Below are 5,747 nucleotides of genomic sequence, written 5' to 3' on the forward strand. Positions count from 1 at the left end.
TCAAAAGAATTTTGGGCCAGGCCCGGTGGCCCAGGCCTGTAATACCAGCATTTTGAGAGGCTGATGCTGCTCACTTGAGGTCAGGAGTTCGAGACCAGCCTGGCCAACAAGGTGAAACCTCATCTCTACCAAAAATACAAAAATTATGCCAAGGGCAGTGGCTCACGCCTGTAATCCCAGCACTTTGGGAAGCTGAGGCAGGTGGATCATGAGGTCAGGAGTTCGAGACCAGCATGGCCAATATGGTGAAACCCCATCTCTACTAAAAATACAAAAATTGGCTGGGCACAGTCGTGGGCGTCTGTAATCCCAGCTACTTGGGAGGCTGAAGGAGGAGAATCGCTTGAACTTGGGAGGTGGAGGTTGCAGTGAGCCAAGATTGTGCCACTGCACTCTAGCCTGGGCGACAGAGCAAGACTCCATTTCAAAAAAAGAAAAGAAAAAATTAGCCAGGTGTGGTGGCCCCCCCGCCTGTAGTCCCAGCTACTCGGGAGGCTGAGGCAGGAAAATCGCTCGAATCTGGGAAGCAGAGGTTGCAGTGAGCTGAGATCGTGCCGCTGCACTCCAGCCTGTGTGTCGCAGTGAGACTCTGTCTCCAAAAAAAAAAAAAAAAAGAATTTTGGTCTCTGCAATCTTTTTATTTTTTAATTTAATTTATTTTATTTTATTATTTTTTATTTTTTTCTGAGACGGAGTCTCGCTTTTGTTGCCCACACTGGAGTGCAATCTCGGCTCACTGCAACCTCTGCCTCCCAAGTTCAAGCGATTCTCTTGCCTCAGCCTCCCAAATAACTGGGATTACAGGTATGTACCACCACCCCTGGCTAATTTTGTATTTTTAGTAGAGACGGGTTTTCACCATGTTGGTCAGGCTGGTCTGGAACTCCTCACCTCATGTGATCAACCACCTCTGCCTCCAAAAGTGCTGGGATTACAGACTTGAATCACCGCGCCCAGCCAGCCACCACACCCGGCTGACAATCTTTTATCTTAACTTGAACATTACCTTTCTATGAATCGCAGTCTTTACAGAAACTCAACCAAATATTTTGTTTTGTTTTTTTTTTTTTGAGATGGAGTCTTACTCTGTCGCCCAGGCCGGAGTGCAGTAGTACGATCTCGGCTCACTGCAACCTCTGCCTCCCGGCTTCAAGCAATTCTCCTGCCTCAGCCTCCCGAGTAGCTGAAATTACAGGAGCATGCCACCATGCCTGGCTAATTTTTGTATTTTTTTTAGTAGAGATGGGGTTTCACCATGTTGACCTGGCTGGTCTCAAATGCCTGTCCTTGTGATCCTCCTGCCTCGGCCTCCCAAAGTGTTGGGATTACAAGTGTGAGCCACTATGCCGGCCACTCAACCAATTGTTAACCACAAAATGTTTACATTCACCAATAGCCTGAAACCAACCCACCCCGCTTTGAGTTGCCCCACCCTTCTGGACCAAACCAATGTATTTCTTAAATGTATTTCAATGATGTTTCATGCCTCTCTAAAATGTACAAAACCATGCTGTGCCCCAACCACCTCTGGCACATGTTCTCAGGACCTCCTGAGGACTATGTCACAGACCAGCTCACTCATATTTGGCTGAGAATAAATCTCTTCAAGTATTTTACAGAGTTTGACTCTTTTCATCAACACTAATATCGCTATGTCATTAATTTCTAAATATATTGTAATTTCAAAATCACCATGTGCATTCTGAAATAAAAGAATTAAATTTCATTTTAAAATTGTAACGTATTTTAGATATTTTCTGTTTTCTGTTTCTCAATGTTCTGTCATGTGTGGATAACAAAGCCAATAAAATACTCTTCAGAAGTCATTTAGATTTATTTTCCCTTAGAGAAAAAATAATTTTGCAATATTTCTAAGGATAAATGGCAGGCAGGTTATTTTCCTTCATATGAACTCTCAAGAAAGGACAACTCGGCCAGGCACAGGGGCTCACGCCTGTAATCCCAGCACTTTGGGAGGCAGAGGCAGGCGGATCATGAGGTCAAGGGATCGAGACCATCCTGGCCAACATGGTGAAACCCCATTTCCACTAAAAATTAGCTGGACATGGTGGTGCACACTCTAGTCCCAGCTACTCAGGAGCTGAGGTAGGAGAATCACTTGAACCCGGGAGGCAGAGGTTGCAGTGAGTCGAAATTGCACCACTGCATTCTGGCCTGGAGACAGAGCAAATAAAAAAGAAAAAAAGAAAGGACAGCTCAATTATTAAATTTTTATAAGTAGCCTCATTTCTTAAGGCAATAATTCCATGGCAATCTCCAAGTTACCATGTAATATGGAAGTATGTTTTTCTCTCACATCATTATAATTCTGTATTATGCAATATTGCTAAGTAGCCAAAAAAGAACACTGAGCCTGGACTTCCATGCTTCCATGCAAAAAAAAAAAAAAAAAAAAAAAAAAAAAAAAAAAAGAATAAATTGTGACAGTTCTTGTTAACCTCAGAACGGTAGACAAGAAGCTGATTATAGCTGAAAGTCATTATTCCATTTTGTATATGTAAAGTTTCTTTGCTTCTAGAAATGTCAAGGAAGCAACATGGACATACTGATTCACAAGAAATTTAAAAGAATATTTCCTGTTGGGCACAGTGGCTCATACCTGTAATCCCAGCACTTTGGGAGGCCGAGGCAGGTAGATCATCTGAGGTCAGGAGTTCGAGACCAGCCTGACCAACATGGAGAAACCCGGTCTCTACTAAAAATACAAAATTAGCCAGGCACAGTGGTGCATGCCTGTCATCCCAGCTACTCGGGAGGCTGAGGCAAGAGAATCGTTTGAACCTGGGAGGCAGAGGTTGCAGTGAGCCGAGATCGTGCCATTGCACTCTAGCCTGGGCAACAAGAGTGAAACTCTGCCTCAAAAAAGAAAGAAAAAAGAGAGAGAGAAATAGAGGCTGTTCTGAATTTCAATGGCCAAGAGTAGTCCAACTGTCAGGGGCTTGGAGAAACAGGGAAGCCTAAGATTTGAGTAAGTCAACAAGCATTGTTCCCAGGATCAGTAAGAAATCCTTGATGAGACACACTGTGGGAATTTGGAGCTTTTTCTTATGTAAACAAAGATGGTAAGCTTTGAAGTAAGCTGTGTCTAGGGAAAACAAAAACAAGGGACTGGGCAGGGGAGTGGTTTCCGGTGGGTTTTATTTTTTTGCTTTTGCCCTAGAGGCCTCAAGAGGCCTGGAGAACATGTGCCCCTCTGGTGGTTTCTTCAGTCTTTGGTATTTCCTCAGCCCTTTACTAGGTTTACAGGGTTGTAATAAACTTCAACACTGTCACCACATATAACATAAAACAAAATTAAAAAAAAAATAAATACAGGCTGGGCGTGGTGGCTCACACCTGTAATCCCAGCACTTTGGGAGGCTGAGGTGGGCAGAGGACCGGAAGTCAGGAGTTCGAGACCAGCCTCACCAATATGGAGAACCTCCATCTCTACTAAAAAAATACAAAATAGCTGGGCATGGTGGCACATGCCTGTCATCCCAGCTATTCAGGAGGCTGAGGCAGGAGAATCACTTGAACCCAGGAGGTGGAGGTTATGGTGAGCCGAGATCGCACCATTGCACTCCAGCCTAGGCAACAAGAGTGAAACTCTGTCTCCAAAAGAAAAAATAATAATAATAAATACATGTGTACTATTTGAAAAATAGAACTGAAAATAATAGGAACAATAGTGAAATTGCCCCATACCTCAGTTTTTGAATGGAACGAAAGGGCCTTGAGTGTTCATTGTGGCTGTGTGTTATTCATTCCTATCACATACAAGAGACATCAGTAATTATTGGAAGATATGGCTCTAAATCTCCAAATTCAGGGGTCTGTGTAACTGTTAAATTGAACAGAAACCTAGAGATATATTAAGAAAAATAGTGGGCTGGGCGCGATGGCTCACGCCTGTAATCCTAGTACTTTGGGAGACTGAGGCAGGCGAATTGCCTGAGTTCAGGAGCTCGACACCAGCCCCAGCAACATGGTGAAACCCCATCTCAGGTAAAAATACAAAAAATTCGCCAGGTGTGGTGGCATGGGCTGTAGTCCCAGCTGATCGGGAGGCTGAGGCAGGAGAATTGCTTGAACCCGGGAGGCAGAGGTTGCCGTGAGCCAAGATCGCACCATTGCACTCCAACCTGGGTGACAGAGCAAGACTCTGTCTCCAAAAAAAAGAAAAAGAAAAAGAAGAATGGTGTTCCCTTTTCCATTTCTCTGCTGACCATGAACAAGCACACTCTCACAGTTTTATCAATTCTTTGGTAACAATTAGAAAATGCAAGCACTAGTTCGTGTTGACAGCCCAGGGTCTGCGAATTCTCTGCTCTGAGCCCGTCCGGACTTCCCCAATCCCAACTTTCTCTCCTTTGAAAACACTAAGACTAATGTCACTGCATTGGTTTTTACTAGAGTCAATCCCCTGTCATGCCTGCAACAGGGATCGTACCCAGATTGCCCTTAGCCAAAATAATCACGAAGTGCACATCGATAAGAAGTACGGGAGCCAGTGGGTGAAAGCTTATGAACTCAGTGAGCACAATGGACACATCACAGGTATTGACTGGGCTCCCAAGAGCGACCGCATCGTCACTTGTGGGGTAGCCCGCGATGCCCATGTCTGGAGTCAGAAAGATGGTGTCTGGAAACCAACCCTGATGATCCTGAGAATTAATCGTGCAGCTGCTTTTGTGAAGTGGTCCCCCCTAGGGAACAAATTTGCTGTGGGAAATGGAGCACGACTCATTTCTGTTTGTTACTTTGAGTCCGAAATGACTGGTGACCGAGCAAGCACATTAAAAAGCCGATTCGCTTACAGTCCTCAGCTTGGATTGGCATCCCAACAGTGTTTTGCTGGCAGCAGGATCATGTGACTTCAAATGCAGAGTGTTTTCTGCTTACATTAGAGAAGTGGATGAAAAGCCAGTCAGCATGCCCTGGGGCAGCAAGATGCCTTTTGGGCAGCTGATGTCAGAGTTTGGTGGCAGTGGCACTGGTGGCTGGGTCCACGGGGTCAGCTTCTCTGCCAGTAGGAGCTGCCTGGCCTGGGTCAGCCACGACAGCACTGTGTCTGTTGCTGATGCCTCAAAAAGTGTGCAGGTCTCAACTCTGAAGATGGAGTTCCTGCTGCTCCTGAGTGCGTCATTTGTCTTGGACAACAGCGTCGTGGCTGCTGGCCATGACTGCTGCCCAATGTTCTTTAACTATGATGCCCATGGCTGCCCAACCTTCATCTCCAAGTTAGACATTCCAAAACAGCATCCAACGAAACATGTCTGCCATGGAACGCTCCCGCAACATGGACAAGAGGGCCACGACTGAGGACGGCAACACGGCCCTGGAGACGCCGCACCAGAAGAGCATTACTCAAGTCTCTATGAGGTGGACAAGCAAGATTGTCGCAAATTTTGCACTACTGGCATTGATGAAGCCATGACAATTTGGGATTTCAAGACCCTCAAGTTTTCCATCCAGGTCCTCCGGATAACGTGAAGCTGAGTAAGCCTTTGCCATCCAGAATGACAAACTGTGGTCAACTGCAGCTGTGCCATGGCACGATGGCGAGGAAGCCAGACCCAAGGAGATACTGAAAACACATATCACGCCAATGCTGTGTGGTTTTATTTGAATATAAAATTAGTGAAAGTGTTGGTTTTTTAAAAGCAGTAAATTTTATTTTATTTATTTATTTATTTGCGATTTCATTCCATTCTTGACCAAAGCTCCCCTTTAAGCAGTTTGTT

General features: G+C 45.1%; 1 pseudogene; it reads left to right on the plus strand.

Annotated features, from left to right (window-relative positions):
• The first annotated feature begins 4,431 nt into the window (after positions 1-4,431).
• On the plus strand, positions 4,432-5,496 carry LOC104672716 (annotated as a pseudogene).
• The last annotated feature ends 251 nt before the right edge of the window (positions 5,497-5,747 follow it).

The sequence above is a fragment of the Rhinopithecus roxellana genome, chromosome 12 (assembly GCF_007565055.1).
Source record: "Rhinopithecus roxellana isolate Shanxi Qingling chromosome 12, ASM756505v1, whole genome shotgun sequence".
In the NCBI taxonomy this organism is placed as follows: Eukaryota; Metazoa; Chordata; class Mammalia; order Primates; family Cercopithecidae; genus Rhinopithecus; species Rhinopithecus roxellana.